The sequence below is a fragment of the Stenella coeruleoalba genome (assembly GCF_951394435.1).
Source record: "Stenella coeruleoalba genome assembly, chromosome: 16".
Taxonomy (NCBI): domain Eukaryota; kingdom Metazoa; phylum Chordata; class Mammalia; order Artiodactyla; family Delphinidae; genus Stenella; species Stenella coeruleoalba.
The window spans coordinates 70488250-70506851 of NC_137162.1; the positions used below are offsets into that span (position 1 = coordinate 70488250).

General features: G+C 37.4%; 1 long non-coding RNA gene across 1 annotated transcript in view; it reads right to left on the reverse strand.

Annotated features, from left to right (window-relative positions):
- Positions 1 to 17382, reverse strand: part of LOC307175225 — a 43332-nt gene extending 25950 nt beyond the window's left edge. The window contains exons 1-3 of the long non-coding RNA XR_013824267.1: positions 17260 to 17382; positions 11241 to 11335; positions 9545 to 9737 (exon numbers count right to left, since the gene is read on the reverse strand). This is a non-coding gene — a long non-coding RNA (uncharacterized lncRNA). The remainder of the gene's footprint in view (positions 1 to 9544; positions 9738 to 11240; positions 11336 to 17259) is intronic.
- Positions 17383 to 18602: the final 1220 nt, after the last annotated feature.

The following is an 18602-nucleotide window of genomic DNA, read 5'->3' on the forward strand; positions in this document are numbered from 1 at the left end:
CTGTGTCCAAAAGGAGCAACAGACTCATTGTCTAAATCTACGAGGAGCGACATCACACAAGCAGCACAGAAAGCTTGCCGCCTGATTGATGGGATCTCCAAAAATATCAAGTGATAGCAAGATAAAAAGAAAAGTTCATGATGGGTACCTATCATGCTTGAAGATAGATGATTCATTCTCACTTAATGACAGTTACAACATTACGGTGAAGATGTGCATTAGATGTTCAAGCAGAAGTTGAAGAGAAAGAAACTTCATTTGGACTTCATAAACAAATGACTGGTGAAGGAATGTCAGCTGCATTACAGTACTGCTTTCCATATTGGCTAACTAAATGATGTGCTCGTTAGTTTATTGGGTTAATAAACGAGAGGCTAAAAAGTGTACACGCTCTTAAAGTGAAATATTTACACAGAGCCAAGGAAGACTGACTAATTAGAGTTAGATTTAAGCCCTCCGTCTTTTGTAATGATTAATACCATGAGACAATGAAAGAGGAATCAGCTTGTAATTCTGACTCCGCCGGTGACAAACCAAGAGAACTTGGGAAATTCTCTTAACCCGTGGGCCTGCATCTCCTCATCTGTAAAAGGTAAGATGAAACTGATTCTTGGGGCTCTACCTAGTTCCATGATTCTGTGCCATCAGATGAAAGTTCTAAGGGGTTTATATGTGTAACTGAATCTTACATATAATAAAATTGGTCTGGTGTTTTCAAAGTAGTCTTGTAGGATCAAGGTCATGTAAGGACTGAAGTATATCCCGGCCTGAGAAACACTCCAGGGCCAAGACCCATGATATAGCCGCAGTAACTAAATTGCTAAGCTCTCCAAGAAGAATGGGGTTGATGATATATTATCATGAGATATAATAATGTAAATGAAAATACTTTGCAAACTATTTGGGGCTATATAAATGTCGAGTGTTAGGCATTATTATCTTCTCCATTTATTGAGGGACCAACTTACAGAACTGACTTCAACAAGGCCATATAATAAGTCAGGGACAATTTGGAAGAAAATACATCTTTTACTCTGACATTCCTTCCTTTCCTTCATCCCACCAATATTTATGGAGCTGTTTCTAAGTTTAAAGTACCAGTGGGGGAATTAAAGAGGTGTCTAGGACACTACTATTTTCAACAAGTTTGCAATCCAGTAAATACGTATGAAACAGCAGCATCTGTTTTTCTTTAATGATTTTATGTATAGAAGATGATTTTTCTTCACCAGGTTTTAAGCTCTTTGAAGTCCCCCAAAGACTTCTATTTCCTTTGACTACCTTCACTATGTTCAGTGGACGATGGGGCATATGGGTCCTAAACATAGTCTTTGATGGGAAAGTAAAAAATAACCTCTGTGATAGGATTTAGACCCTCTAAGGGGCTAAACAATATAACTTCTTACCATTATTTATGTTTGACGCTTTCTCTAGGGCAACTCAAAAAGACATCTAGACACTTAGGATTCTATAACTTTAGACTGATACTGGACCACTAACAACCAAAAATAATAATACAAAAAATAACAACCAACTTTTACAATAATGAGCTAATAATTATTAGCGCTAATAATGATTAGCACTAGTAACGTGCCAGGCACTGTGGTCCGTGTTTATATTCATTATCTTATTTATTCTCCACAATAATTTTATTAAGTTGGAACTGTTTTATTACTCCCATTTTACAGGTGAACAGACCAAGGTTTAGAGAGGATAACCAAAATCACATGGATCGTGAGGGGCAGAACGAGACACTGAATCTTGTCAGTACAGCTGCCGATACCCCAAGGGGGGTACCATTTCTGGAAGCTGAATCTACCTGATTTACCACACTAAAAAATATCTAGAATTTTAAATCAGTCTAGACCAGTGTTCTCAATGGAAGACAATTTTGCCACCCAGGGAATATGTGACAGTGTCTGGAGACATCTGTGGATGTCATGACTTCACATGTGCTATAGAAACCAGACGTGATGCTGAACATCCTTCAGATCAGAGCACCACACCCCCAGCCCCCAACAAAGAATGATCTGGTCCAAAATGTCAATAGAGAAAACCCGACCTAGACCTGTCTTTCCATGCCAGGGCAGTTCTGAGGTCAATCAGGGACTCCCTTCTAATGGCTCAGGCACTCATCGCAAAACATGACCTAAAAGGCCAGCACAAGAGCTCAGGGAAACGTAAAGAGGCAGCACATGTTCCCAGAGCTTCTATGAAAGGCAACATGATGGGGAATATTTTTTTCCCAGAGGTAGGAAGAGCATTCTCCTTTGATATGTATTATTTTTTGGTGAAATCTGAAATTTGTAAAGGTTTCATCTATAGTTCATTTCTCCCCAACTACCCTCCACACTTTTCATTAATTTAGAACAATGTCCTATTGTTTTTTAAAATATAAAATCTAGCTGAAGATTATATTGAGCTGCAACTAACACAATACTGTAAATAAACTACTTCAATTAAAAATTTTTTTTAAATTTACAGTGTTTATTCATTTTTAGTACTTTGTTTTAAACATCTTTATTGGAGTATAATTGCTTTACAATGGTGTGTTAGTTTCTGCTTTATAACAAAGTGAATCAGCTATACATATACATATATCCCCATATCTCCTCCCTCTTGCGTCTCCCTCCCACCCTCCCTAGCCCACCCCTCCAGGTGATCACAAAGCACCGAGCTGATCTCCCTGTGCTATGTGGCTGCTTCCCACTAGCTACCTATTTTACATTTGGTAGTGTATATATGTCCATGCCACTCTCTCACTTTGTCCCAGCTTCCCCTTCCCCTTCCCCGTGTCCTCAAGTCCACTCTCTACATCTGTGTCTTTATTCCTGTCCTGCCCCTAGGTTCTTCAGAGCCATTTTATTTTATTTTTTTTAGACTCCGTGTATGTGTTAGCACACGGAATTTGTTTTTCTCTTTCTGACTTACTTCACTCTCCATGAAAACTCTATGTCCATCCACCTCACTACAAAAAATTTCGTTTCTTTTTATGTCTGAGTAATATTCCATTGTATATATGTGCCACAACTTCTTTATCCATTCATCTGTTGATGGACACTTAGGTTGCTTCCAGGTCCTGGCTATTGTAAATAGAGCTGCAATGAACATTGTGGTACATGACTCTTTTTGAATTATGGTTTTCTCAGGATATATGCCCAGTAGTGGGATTGCTGGGTCAATGGTAGTTCTATTTTTAGATTTTTAAGGAACCTCCATACTGTTCTCCATAGTGGCTGTATCAGTTTACATTCCCACCAACAGTGCAAGAGGGTTTCCTTTTCTCCACACCCTCTCCAGCATTTACTGTTTGTACATTTTTTGATGATGGCCATTTTGATGGGTGTGAGGTGATATCTCATTGTAGTTTTGATTTGCACTTCTCACATGATTAGTGATGCTGAGCATCCTTTCATGTGTTTGTTGGCAATCTGCATATCTTCTTTGGAGAAACATCTGTTTAGGTCTTCTGCCCATTTTTGGATTGGGTTGTTTGTTTTTTTGATATTGAGATGGATGAGCTGTTTGTAAATTTTGGAGATTAATCCTTTGCCAGTTGCTTCATTTGCAAATATTTTCTCCCATTCTGAGGGTTGTCTTTTGGTCTTGTTTATGGTTTCCTTTGCTGTGCAAAAGCCTTTAAGTTTCATTAGGTTCCATTTATTTTTGCTTTTATTTCCATTTCTCTAGGAGGTGGGTCAAAAAGGATCTTGCTGTGATTTATGTCATAGAGTGTTCTGCCTATGTTTTCCTCTAAGAGTTTTATACTGTCTGGCCTTCCATTTAGGTCTTTCATCCATTTTGAGTTTATTTTTGTTATGGTGTCAGGGAGTGTTCTAATTGCATTCTTTTACATGTAGCTGTCCAGTTTTTCCAGCACCACTTACTGAAGAGGCTGTCTTTTCTCCACTGTATATTCTTGCCTCCTTTATCAGAGATAATGTGACCATATGTTTGTGGGTTTATCTCTGGGCTTTCTATCCTGTTCCATTGATCTATATTTCTGTTTTGTGCCAGTACCATACTGTCTTGATTACTGTAGCTTTGTAGTATAGTCTGAAGTCTGGGAGCCTGATTTCTCCACCTCTCTTTTTCTTTCTCAAGATTGCTTTGGCTATTTGGGGTCTTTTGTACTTCCATACAAATTGTGCAATTTTTTGTTCTAGTTCTGTGAATAATGCCATTGGTAGTTTGATAGGGATTGCATTGAATTTGTAGATTGCTTTGGGTAGTACAGTCATTTTCACAATGTTGATTCTTCCAATCCAAGAACATGGTATATCTCTCCATCTGTTTGTATCATCTTTAATTTCTTTCATCAGTGTCTTATAGTTTTCTGCATATAGGTCTTTTGTCTTCTTAGGTAGGTTTATCCCTAGGTATTTGATTCTTTTTGTTGCAATGGTAAGTGAGAGTGTTTCCTTAATTTTTCTTTCAGATTTTTCATCATTAGTGAATAGGAATGCAAGATTTCTGTGCATTAATTTTGTATCCTGCTACTTTACCAAATTCATTGATTAGCTCTAGTAGTTTTCTGGTAGCATCTTTAGGATTCTCTATGTATAGTATCATGTCATCTGCAAACAGTGACAGTTTTACTTTTAGAAGTATATAGCTAAAGTCTTGCCTATATTTGAGACTCTTTCCATCTAACAGTTATATGGCTTTATCTATGAGTAGCTAAGATAAATAGCTATGGCAATTTCATGGTAGTTAAAATCACATTTCTTAGTAATCTCTAGATTTTCAGGGACCATTAGAGATCCCTGTGTGAATCTTGAAATAATGAAAAGTACATTTTAGCAAATATTTTAGGTATTCTACTATTGCTGCATTGATTTAGAAACACATTTCTAAATCAATTTTTTTCCCTGCAATTTTAACTTGTAATAAAATGAGTCTTAACAAAAGTGCCCTTTGCAATCTAAATGCTTAGTCTGAGTAACAGAGGGCCAAATTGAGAATTAATTAACATTTTGAAGCCATAGTGCTATATTGCTTAATCCTAAATTGTACTTCAAATAGGGATCGATTTCTACACCGGAGCAAAAAAAACCCTATTTTCCCTTTCCATGCTTTTTTTTTTTTAATAAAAAATATGGACGGCATGTCTTTAGACAATAAGATTAAATAATGCAATCATTAAATGTTTCTGATGAGGCCATAATAATATCCTATTACAGAATCCATGTTCTCCAAGTCATCTTTAAAACTTTGAGAAAACAATCATTACTGAATAAGGAAGACAGAAAACCAACCAATACTGAACACATTAGTATAATTTAGTATTCATAAAACTGATAATAGACATCTATTTCTAAAAATCCTTAAAGCACAGGTAATAATGGAGCCAGTCAGCAATTTGCCACTTGCAATTAATCACTCTCTTCATATTCACAACATTCAATTCTTCTTGCTATTTGAGAGAGTAATGATTAATTGATAAAAGTTTAACAAGTGCACTAATAGCAGGTGCTCCTAATTGCAAAGTCTTCAGAATGATTCTCCCCAAACCTACTTTATGTTAATTTTTACAGCATGAGTCATAACACTTTATGATTTTACTTTTAAAACGACTTTTCTTTTAGTCACCCTAATTTAATTAAGAATTTTAACTAGTTACATGTATCAAGAACACCAATGAATTTTAAATTTGTGAGTTTGATTACCATAAGAGATTAACAAGAGGACTCATAAAAATGCACGGCTGCCAATTAGAAGCACCAACACTGTGTAAATTAGAATTTGTTAATTGGTTTAGCAAATGTAAATTCAATTTTTTGAAATTTTATGAACTGAAACATTGATTATATTTTTGTGAGCCTCCAGAAATATCTTATTAGTAATGGTATTTGTTTCAGCAGTTCCTGAGATTATGCTTGTATTTTAGCCATAAATATTTCTATTTCATTTATTTCAAAAATATCTGATTATAGAATTCATTTTTCATCCACACATGTTTGCCCCTCACCATCTACACTATTAAATGAATATTTAAGTACACATTTTTCTTTCATCTGTCTTTCCTCTCAGCAAAACAGATAAAATATGCATTCAAGGTAAGGTTTGTTACTTTGTACTGTAATACTAAAGTGTATGTAATTAATTTAGTTTCCTTAAACACTATGTGTTTATGACAAAACCTAAAGATGCTTTTTACAAAGACGAATACTGAAACAGCATTTCAGGTGTGTAGATTAATACTGTTTGCCTCTAGGAAACAGACCCTGGAATCTTGTATTTTATAATTATAAGAGGAGCAGAAGCTGTACTTCAGTATGCATTGTGGAATGGCAGGGTCTCTTAGCAATGTAAGATTAAAATCCATTCTCAGCGACATACAGACACAGTCTGAGCACTAACCTCCCATCAGTCACTCCCAGGCTGAATTGCAGTCAAGAAAACTGAGGGCAGAATTGAGGACAGGCCTAAAATACTCTTATGGCAGAGTCTACATACTGTAAGTGAGGAGCTGGGGAAACGGTGCCTTGGATTGTTCTGTGAACTCAGCACTCCATTTTCCAGATAATGTGACTCGTTTGATAGTAACCACAAACACCCTCACTTGGCCCCTTAACTACTCCTACCCCTCCCAGAAATGTTTTTGAAAATCACAATGCATGATAATCTCTCCTGAAGGCTCCAAATTTAGCAGAAAATTATTTGGCTGTTCAATACCTCTTGCATTAATGCATTATCCTAAATTAGTGTAATTAGATTATTCTATCCATGATTAGCTCCCGAAAGGGATAAAACACAGGATGAGACCAGACGGAAAAGGAATCATGAACTCAGTGCCTTCCCCTTTTATCAATGTGGGTAGGAAAGGACTTGACATTTACAGAGAACACGCCTCCTGCGTATAGTTCCTCATCATCTTTAAGCAGGAACTGGGACCCACGCAGCCAGATACGGGAACCAAGTAGCAGAAGGAAAGCATCTGACCTGGGAGGGCTCCTGCAGGAACTCAGCGTTAAAAGAGATGGAGTTCCTAGAAGTCAGCTGGGTCACAGAAGCAGAGCAGTCCCTGACTGCCAAGAAACAGGGTGGCTTTGATTTTTCACCCAGATCCCGTCCTCCTTGTTACACTCACCCTTCCCCAACATGATCTTCATGTTATACTAGTTTAAACGAAAAAAAAAAAAGTGGAAAACCACCTCAATTTCCAAAAACCAAAGATTGTTTAATAAATTTAGATATTAGGGGACTATTATGCCACTATTAAAATAATAACGAAGACATAAATAGAGAGAGAGAGACATGGAAATATGTTCACTACTTCTTAATTCATTGGTTCACCGAATATTGTTGCCTGCTTGTTATGTGTCAGGCTCTGATCTGTTTGAGCAAAGAAAACAGTGAGAGATTCAAAAAATTAAAAACTAAACAAGTACATAATGTAATTTCAGGAATGATCGTTGCTATGAAGAAATGTAAGGCAGGGGAAGGAATGGGGGGAGTATGTGGGAATGACACTTGAATAGATAAAGAGCTAAGACCATTCCCAGCAGAGGGAAAAGTCAGTGTGAAAGCTCAGAACTGGGAGTAAGAAGGCCAGACACATGGGGGGAAAGAACGCCTGAGGCTGAAAAGGAAGCAGAATGAGAGGTGGGACAAAGAATAAAGATTGCAATGGTGGCAGCAAACTGGAGATGCTCTAGCGCCCTCATTTAGCTATCCTTTCCCAGGATGGTTCCAAGAAAGGACCCATCATCTGCCCCGAGCGGGTGGTAGTTCTGGGTGTAAGAAGGCATCTCTGGATGCTGTGCCCTACACGTGTTAATAACCAGGGGTGTCGAATGCATTTGTCTCCTACCCAGTGGAGAGAGTGCAAGGACGTCTGCACCCTAAATATGTGCAATTAAAAATAAAACACTGTATAGGCCAGACGGATACATCTGTGGGCTGTATGAGGCCTTTGGGCTGGAAGTTTTTTCCCCCATTTTAAACCCATTTAGTGAACATTCCAGGACTGACTGTGCTGGAGAAATTGGGAAAACGTGTGTTGCAGTCTAAGGAAATTCCTTGAGCAGGAGACTTTCTCTGGGAGCAGGCCAACTTTCTGATACATTGCCCTTTTCCCTCTTTTCTAGATGTACCCTGGGACATCTTCTCTAGTAACAGAAGCCCGCTGTAAGTTTCACCACTTTGAAGCTCCCCCTCATAATGTGGTATTGGTAAACTTTATGGTCTGCTCCTAGCCAATACAGGGACTCTTAACTCTCAACTCTCCAGTTGAGGTATTTTGGGGGAGTCCTGGGCAAAACCATGCCACTTGAAGCTACAATTTCTTAAGCTATTAATAAGGAGAATAATATTTACCTTTCCCACAGGGCAGTGTGATGGTTGATTAATAAGTGCTTAAAGGATGCTTTGAAGATTACAAGTGTCAGCTATTACAGTGATTATTATTAGCTGATCCTACAATCCAGAATTAAAATGAGCACCAGGTTACAGCTGACTCTTTCATCTTCTGTACACACGTTCTATCCACCGGAGGAATTAAATTTAAGCCCAGCATAATTAATTAATGTTTATAAAGCATGTTTTTAGTCTCAACTGCTCTAAGTGCCAAGCGCAGTTATAAGAAACACCACAGCTTTGGTGTGCACCTTGTAGTAATATTACATTCTGATTGACTTCATTTACATCACAGATCAAGTACTCAGGGGCTCATTTCTACTTTCTGTGCAGTGCCCAGCAGCCTGCTGGCATATCATAACTATCGAATAAAAGCAGAAATAAAGTTGTAATCTCCTTTCCTTTTCTCTTGATTTGTCTTTACATATTAAGAAAAAAAGTAGACTAGACAGGAAAAAAGATGCTCTCTTATTTTTGGCAAAAGATGACTCAAAATCTTTGCTAATGGGAATATGGAATCTTCTTTCTCCTGCCTACCAATCAGGAAAATGAAAATTATTTACTCCGGGATGTCTGGTTGTATCACTCTTAAATCATTTATAGTCCACTAAGTGCTTTGAATAATGGAGGAGCTAGGAGGGCCCCTGATTTAATTTGATCTCCTGTGTTCTTTAGTATCTTTGTGCTTTCTTACATTTAGGGGAATAGCACGGAAGAGAGAGTTAAGAATGATTTTTTTTTAAAAAGAAAGCTATTAAAAGCTTTTACAAGCTTTAATAAAACCTCTCTGCATGCAGGAAGGCCAAATCTCCAGGGATTTGGAAAAAGGCACCCTCAAAGTTAAACATTTGAAGAGCAAACTAAATTCATGACTTTAACATCACTTCCTTTCTTCTCTCACCCTTATCCTCCTTGTAAGATACAACATTGGGTCAGCACATTCTTTAACCCCAAATCTCCAAGAGATTGCAGTATCAAATTATAACAGCACATATTTGTCTGACATTTTAGTTTATAAAATTCATATGTACTGGTTTTCTATTGCTGCCATAACAAATGACCATAAATTTACTGGCTTAAAACAGCAACTTATTATTTCATAGTTCTGTAGGTCAAAAGTATAGGCACAGGTTGGATTAGCTGGTTCTCTGCATCAAGTTTCACAAGGCTGAAATCAAGGTACCTGTAGGGCTGTAGTCTTTTCTTGAGGCTCTGGGGATGTATTCACTTCCAAGCTCATTCACTGTTGCTGGCAGAATTCACTTCCATGTGGCTGTAGGACTGTGGTACCCGTTTCTCTGAAGCTGTTGGCCAGGGATTATTCTCTAGTTTCACCGGCCACCCACACTCCTACACTGACGGCTTGCTTCCTCCATCTGCGAAGACAGAAATGGTAGATCAACGCCTTTTCAAGCTATGAGTCTTTCTGATCTCACCTCTGCCTCATCGCTTGTCTGCTTCCCACCTGAGAAAATTCTCCTCTTTTAAGGGCTCATGTGATTAGATTGGGCACAGCTGGATAATCCAGAGTCTCACCATATCAAGGTCTGTAACCTTCATTATATCTCAAAGTCTTTTTTGCCTTGTAACATAACATATTCACAGATTCCAGGGATCAAGGCATGGACATCTTTGGGGATAGAACATCTTTCTGCCTATTATTTCATGGAATTATTCTACTAGGCAAGGAGAACACTATTATCCCAGTGTTACAGATGAAGAAATGCAGGATCTCAGTAGTATAAGTGATTTAACCCAGATCACAGAGCAAGTAGATGGCAGAATCCAAGGGTAATGACTAAAGTCTTTCTGTTATTTTCAGTTATTCTTTGCTTTCAATAAATATTTAAAGGGTGCTTTTTAAGAGTCAGGTTTTGTACTAAGCCTGGGGATAAAGGGGTGAAAACTGAAATTTCTGCATTCAAGAGGTTCACAATCTTCCAGGCTAAACTGACAAATATACAAGCCATCTTAATACCGTTTGTAAAGGCTTAATAAAGAACACAGAAAGAGCACAATCTCAGGGAAGGAAATGAGTGGGCATTAGGAAAGACTTCCTGAAAGAGGTGATCCTTGAAAAGGCTTTTCAAGAACGAGTAGGAGATCATCAATTAGATATCCAGGGTTTAGTGGGAAAAGCAGGTGCAAAGTCTTTGTGGCAAGAAAGTCTAGGGCTCCTTTAAGAGCCGGCAAATGGGATAAAGGGCACAGGTGAAGAAGAATTAACAGAGAAGCTGTAAGGGTGGGTAGTACTACATTGTGACAAGCTTAAAAAAAAATACTCCCCTTCCCACCATGGAAAGGAACAGTTGAAGCATTTGAGCCAGGTTTGACCTAATCTAATGAACATTTTAGAAAGGTATAAAATGAGGAGATTCAATTAAATGGAAGCTGAGATGCTGAACAACAGTGACCATCATATTCAAGGCACTTGTTAATATTTTGAGGTTTAAAAATACAAATTAAACATTTGTCCTTAATTTTTTTCATCTTATGTCAGAACTCTTTTGGTTGCAAGGAGCAGAAAGCCAATTCAAACTAACTTTGACCAAAGAAGGAGAATCTATTGATAATCACAGGGATAAATGGTTTCAAGCCAAGCTGGATGCCGGAGCTCAAATTATGTCATTAAGGGTCTATCTCCACCTCTGACTTCTGACTTTCTCTTACTGGACTCATTTCAGAGAGCTTTCTTTCATGTTGTACCAAAGATGACCAGCACCAACTCTAGGTTTACATGGACTTTACAAGTAATAATCCCAGAGAAAAGAGCATGTCGTGTCTCCCAGCATCCTTATGATTCAGAAAAAGGGTTTGGTTTACCCATGCCCAGCCATGGACCACTCTGTTCACAGGGATAGGGTAAGTCAATAGCTTACCTGAGCTATACATCCACCTCTGTAGTAGAAAAAGTGGAACCATCCTCATGTGTTGGAGTTGGGGTATTTTTTGAAATAGGGAAATGATAGATTTTCTGAAATAGAGAATGGTAGGTGAATGTATCAGATCTCCATTACACCAGTGCCTACAAATCACCTGAGGATCTTGTTAAAATGCAGATTATGATTCAGTAATGTTGGGGTAAGATCTGAAATTCCATATTTTTAACGAGCTCCCAGGTAATACTGCTGCTGCTGCTGCGTGGACCACATTTTGAGCAGCAAAGCACTATACTATCTATTGAGGGAGCCAAGGTCAGCATGTGGAAAGATATAACCATAATAATAAAAAGTACAAATGGTAATTCAAGATGATGACAGAAGACATGTGGAAAAAGGGAATGTCACACAAACTGTAAAGGCCATAGGTAGCTTAGGATTTCAAAGAAGAGAGGGTTTCCTTAAGCTACATCAGCAGTTTTCAAACCATGGTCTGCAGTTTGACATGGGACCTTTTCAAGAGGTCCATGAGGTCAAAACTGTTTTTTAATGATAATCCTAAGATGTTACTTGACTCTTTCCTGTTAGCACATGTAGTAATGGTGTAAAAGCAATGATGAATCAAACAGCTGGCACCTGGGCATGAATCAAGACGGGGCATCAATTGTATAGTATTTATCATGGCCATGTTCTCATGAAAAGAAAAGAAAACAGCACTTTCATTTAAGAATGACCTCAATGAAGCAGTAAAAAGTATTAATTTTTATGAAAGCCCAAGCCCGGATTTTTTTTTTTTTTTTTTTTGCGTTACGCGGGCCTCTCACTGTTGTGGCCTCTCCTGTTGCGGAGCACAGGCTCCAGACGCGCAGGCTCAGCGGCCATGGCTCACGGGCCCAGCCGCTCCGCGGCACGTGGGATCTTCCCGGACCGGGGCACGAACCCGCGTCCCCTGCATCGGCAGGCAGACTCTCAACCACTGCGCCACCAGGGAAGCCCTCAAGCCCGGATTTTATTCAGTCTTTTTAATACTTTGTGTGGTAAAATGGGAATTACACATAAAACAATTCTGCTGCATCCCAAAGTAGAATGGTGTCAGGAGGAAAAGCACTTGTGTGATTGTTTGAGTTATAAGCTGAAGTAGCCACTTTTTTTTTAATGGAAAACATTTATTACTTGAAAAAGTGACTAGCAGATAAACTATAGTTATTCTAACTTGGGTATTTGAACATTTTCTTAAAAATAAACAAGTAAACCTACTTCAAGAAAAGAAATGATAGCATTCATTTTTAATGATAAAGTTTGAGCTCTCAAGCAAAATTAGAACTTCTGAAAATGTTTATTAGTCACCATGAGCTTCACAGCATCTCAAGTTTTAAAGGCTTTTCTGATGAGAATGAAGCTATATTAATAAATGTGATTTTTTCCACATTGCTGTGTCATCATCTGGGTGGTTTACATAATTCAGTGACTCAAATTTTCCAGATGGCCAATGCATAGTGTTACAAAACTATGCATGGGTAAAACACCCAATGAAAGTGCAAGACAGACCTATAGATTTAACTATAACATGTACAAAAATACCATTGATATGGTTTCAGATTCCATATTGCAATAAACCTGTAACAAACTACCACTTCTTAGGTTTGAGTGTAGCATCAAAGAAGAATATCCAGAAATGTCAAAAAAAAGCTATTAAAATATTCTTCCCATTTCAAACTATATAGTGTATCCGTGAGGGCCAGATTATTTTCTTGTACTTCAACCAAACATATATTGCAGCAGACTGAATGTGGTAGGTGACATAAAAACTCAGCTATACTCTCTGAAATCAGACATTAGAGGGATTTGTAAAAATGTGAAACAAAGTCACTCTTGTCACTAATGATTTTATTTATCTATGGCTTTGGAAAATATAGTTATTTTTTCCTAAAAGGATGTCATTTATTTTAGCATGCGTTTGATTAAATGTTATTTTTAATGGCATAAAAATAGAAATTAAAAAAATTTTCCATTTCAAGTGTTCTAATTCTGTAAACATTTATTGATATAATCCACGTACAAAAAGCTCTTGGGGTTCTTAATAGTTTTTGAGAGTGTAAAGTGGTCCTGAGACTAAAAAGCTTGCGAATTACTAAGCCAGGCTTATCAGAAAAACTGAAGATTGCTAGTTTTTTACTGCGATTGAATTATGGGTATATCATAATAGAGCAAAAGCATGGATCCTCACTCTTAGAATAAGCTTCTGTCATCTAGTTGGGCAGAAGCTTAGGTCATTTCTTAGATACGGTATTTGGAATACAATCTATGCTTTTAGAATCTATCAGACAAAAAATAAAACAACCTCCCCCAAACACCCTTAAGTAAATGTAGTTGGTCTTATTTAAATGCCACTGAATAGAATGCGGCATTAATATTTGTCCCTTTGTTTAAAATGTGATTCTTCAAAATAAAGTTTAGAGATCAAGTCTCTCACATTTTTGAAATAAATGCTATCTGGCAGGGCTTCCATTTGTCCTAGTCTTTCTATTGCTTTCTGGGATGTCAAAACACCCTTAAACAGCTCTTTAGGGTTAGAAGTTCTCTTTTTTTTTTTTTGGCACTTTGCCTTCCCTTCTAATGCTACTAAAGGTTGGATCATTAGAAAGTTGACCGATAGATGTATTCCACCCAAGGTTATCACCTCAAGATGAGGTTATGAAACCCCTTATATGGATAGCCATACTCCTTCTACCTGAAAATAAAGCTTTAGAAAAATAAAACTTCAGGGCTCCGTACAACAAGGCTTGTACCACTTATGATATTCCAAGTAATTTTCGAGATGCTTTACAAATGTTGACCCATTTAAATCTTGTAACAATCTTATGAAGGGACAATGAAATTGAAGAACATAGAGGTTAAGTTACTCATTCAAGGTCACACAGCTGTTGCATGAGAGTCCAGAGAGTCCAGACAATCTGACTTCAGACGTGTGTCATTAACCAGGATAGTATGCTGAAATAGTGCTTTAATTGGGGATAATTTTAAAAATAACATTTCAAATGAAGAGTTGCTCGATTTTGGTGGACATAATCTTAATTAAATTTACTTGTGCTTTGGACAAATACACTTATGCTTATAAAACTTCTGAGAAGAGATTCAGGAGCAACTGAAGGCACAGGGGATAGAAGCTGCAATGATTTGGAGTTGCCAGAAATCTAGCTACGCTGCTCAAACTCTGCCAGTAAAATACCCAAGAATGGCAGAAGTATGAGAACCCTGGTTCTCTGGTACTAGTGACAAATGCCTTTGAAATTTCATGCTTTCTTTTGTAAATGTTCTTGAATTCTGCAAACTATAATACTATATTTTAATACAAAAATCATGTTTTAAATGACTCCTCATTGAAAATAAATGAGGCTCCAAGAAGACCCAGTTACTACAATTCTTTGTTGCTTGAAGTGGTTCCTACCATACTGTCCCAATCTTAGAGAAGCCCAGCTCCATAGAATACTTTTGGAAGGCCCTGGAGGATGATCTCCTTTTTGTATCTCTTTTTCATGCACTATTGTCCAGGAACTCTGTACAAGTCCGAACTTGGTTACATAGCTCTAAAATAAAATGACAGTAAGATAGTGCAGGGAGCAGCAGGGGCGGGTACTCTGTAAGCGCTATAAGTTTGGCAAAGCCATTGAATGGTCCCCCTTTCATTGCTCCTTTTAATTTAAACCCATAGTTATGGAGTCAAATATCTAAAGAGACAAGGCAGGCAACAAGAATGAATGAACCAAGCCAGGTAGGAAATGCTGGGGGCTCGCGCACATGTGCTATTTAATGTGGGCTGCACCACACACCTCCAGCCCAGTAAGAATGGGTCCAGATTTGCCAGGTATCCTGATTTTTTTTTTTTTTTTTTTGCGGTACGCGGGCCTCTCACTGTTGTGGCCTCTCCCGTTGCGGAGCACAGGCTCCGGACGCGCAGGCCCAGCGGCCATGGCTCACGGTCCCAGCCACTCCGTGGCATGTGGGATCTTCCCGGACCGGGGCACGAACCTGCGTCCCCTGCATCAGCAGGTGGACTCTCAACCACTGTGCCACCAGGGAAGCCCTAAAATATTTTTAATTTTAGTAAATAATTCCATTTTATAAAATATGTGGCCAAACAAAAGAGTTTCAGGCCTATGCTATACATTCTTTAATGTACAGCATTGAAAATATTAAAAATATTTTATTAAATTTCTATGATTTCTATAAAACCATTATTCACACTTTATTAAATTTCTATTCTGAATTTCTAGTATTTCTATTATCTATTAAACTTCTATTATTATCTACAGTAAAATATTTTTAATTTTAGTAAATAATTCCATCTTATAAAATACGTGGCCAACCAAAAGAGTTTCAGACCTTTGGCCTATGCCGTACATTCCTCCCAGAAACCCCATAAATGTTCAACATTCACAGTGCACAACTGTATATGTCTTTGGTTGGAAGATGGATACTCTCTGGCAGTGTGTGTTTCAGGGACAGTGTGAGAAGAGAAACTTTTGTCCTCTGATCATATTAAAGTTTTTGTTTTTTCCTACTTACAAGTCCCAAGAGGGAGAATTAAGATGACTCTTCTTAAATAGGATAAAAAATGACCTCTTTATCACGTTTATGGTATTATCCTCTGAGGATCACACATTTCTTTTGCTCTTTCTTTAGCGTAAAAGGGGAACAACTGTTTCCTGTCCTCTGAAAAAGTCTTTTTGTATTTTGAAATAGTTATTAAGGCTCTCCTTGCTCACATCTTTGCTCTCTTCAGACAAAATAACCCCACATCCTTCAACATTTCCTCAAGGATTTCTTTTCTTCTTAAATTTTAATTATTTTCATTAGAGACCTCTGGACCCTCTCCCAAGTCTCCCATATCTTGCTTATTATGTGGTCACAGTGGAATGACTTGTCCTCATAAAATCTCAGCCAAAACTAAGTACAGATAGAAGATGATTTGCAGTTACTACATGTTATGTCTTTGTGTGACTGTCAAATGGCATTGCATCTCTGACCAATACGTTAACCTGTAATCTGCTCCAAGCCCCGTATCATTTCCAAAGTTTTTATGCGTAGCCAGTTTTCTTCTTATTCTCATGACATAATTTGTGACTTTTACTGCCTTATCGTTCATCCTATGTACTTTTCTTTCTGTTTACTCTTTTCTCTATACCCAGAGTGCTGGAACTTTAATGCCAACATCTACATAGTGCCCAGTATACAACAGGTCCTTAAGATATGTTTACTGAGTGAAATAACTCAAAATACGATTTAGGCAATATTCCCACTAAAAAAATTTTATTGAATCTAGTAGAAATTTCTGGTACCTTTTTCAAAACTTGACTAAATTTCTGGATTCTCTTTAGAGAAAGATCTGTGTATAAGTCTTGGCCCTTGATTCTTAATAGCTATTTGACTTGGATAAGTTATTTAAATTCCTTAAGCCTTTGTGTCTAACCTATAAAATATGCATAACAGTATCTATCTCAAGTTACTGTGACATTTATATGAGACACTGCATGTAAAATAATTGGAAGTGTTCTTAGTACATAATAAATCCCCCCCAAGATGCTAGATTAAGAAAAATATACTATCCCAAACAGAGTTCTATATCTGAATAAGTTAAAGAAGAGATTATTTCATCTCAAGTTTTCCCTTCTAAAAGGTTTTATGCTGGAAGTTATTTCTGGACTCTGAGAATTCTTGTTCATGGTATTCTCTCTTGACACTTCACTTTCTCATCTTTCTGCTCAAATTGAACACAAGCATAAATGTTTAGTCCCAGTAAAATACTCACTACACAATGTTAGCATCTCAAAATCATCAGTAGTTTTAGTTTCATCTTTTCCTATATCTTCATGAGCTAAAAATCTAAATGGAAGATAAGAGTCCACTGACACAAAAAGAAATTGTATAACTGCTATTGAAATACTTTAAGGAAGAATAAAATATTTGAGCATTCAAAGAAGACGCCTGGTCCCAATGCAAGGAAAGAAGCAGGTCTTACCCAGACTGTGCTCCAAAGAAGGTGCTGGATAAGTGTCTCTTGGCTGATGGTGGTGGTGATGGTAGTGGTGGTGTTGAAGTCGTGGACAAGTTCCCATGTCACAGAAAACAGGGTGCAGCCACTAGAGGAACAACAGAGGGTTAAGTATCCCAGTGAGTATCAGACGATGGCAAATCTTTAGGAATGACGGGAGAAGTAAGAGGAAATGACAGTACAGAAGTGATTCACAGCAACAGGAATGTAACAAGCCGTCAGACTTCATGGATGTTAAAATTCACAGTTCTAAAATGGTCACCAACTTAACTCCTGAAGTGTGTGTCTCAGCAGAAATTGTAGTTTAAAGTGGAGATTTACAGTTTCTTTAGCAGGAGGTGAATTGCTTAGGAACAAAACTTTTATAAGGCTTATTAGTTGTCAACAAATAATAGCATTTAGGCATGTCATCTGTTAGCACAAGTGGCTATAAGGTGATAACTCACATAAAGTTTATATTAAGCTTAGGATTCATTAGAAGAATTTTTGTAATCCAGATGACCTTGCAAGCAATTTTTATCTTTAGCCACTACAGTAAATCATTTCATTTCCTACTCAGAACTACTTCAAAATTATCATGTGTCCCAAGGACACACTGAACTTTATTTTTATACCTGCCCAGTTTTACCTTTTCCATGAAAAAGGTCGTTGACAATGAGATAAATAAAATCATAAGATCCTATAATCATCACTACTACTGTTAGGCTCACTGATGAGGATACATCAAATAATGAAAAGATTACACTTTTTTACATTGAGGAATACAACACCTTTCAAATTATAATATATTACTAGCCTAAACATCTGTGCCAATTTGTTGTCTATATTTTCTTGGGATGATTGAATACAAAATGCCTCAAAAAACAGTGAAACTAACACAGGTCTAGGAATCAAATAACAATTTTGTATTAGTTCTATCACATTTGATACCTGTATACCATTTGTTAGGCAAAAACGTTGAGCCTCATTTTTCCCTTTAGTGAAATGGGAATGACTTCACAGTGCTATTTACTAGTACAAAGGTGATAATGAAGTTCATTTAAGACTCACAAGGGCTGAATGCACACACGTAAGGCTCAGCTACTACTGCTATAGCTACTAATACTACTTTTACTACTATTCCTGCTATGACAATGGCTACCACCACTGCTAACAGCATTATTCTTTCTTGGATTTGCTTCAAGCAGCTATTTCTCATCCTGGGTTTGTATATGATTAATATATAGATAGATAGATAGATAAACTACGTATGTACATTCCTCTCACACCTATATAATTAAAAACAATGAAAGATCATGGAGAGTGTGGTA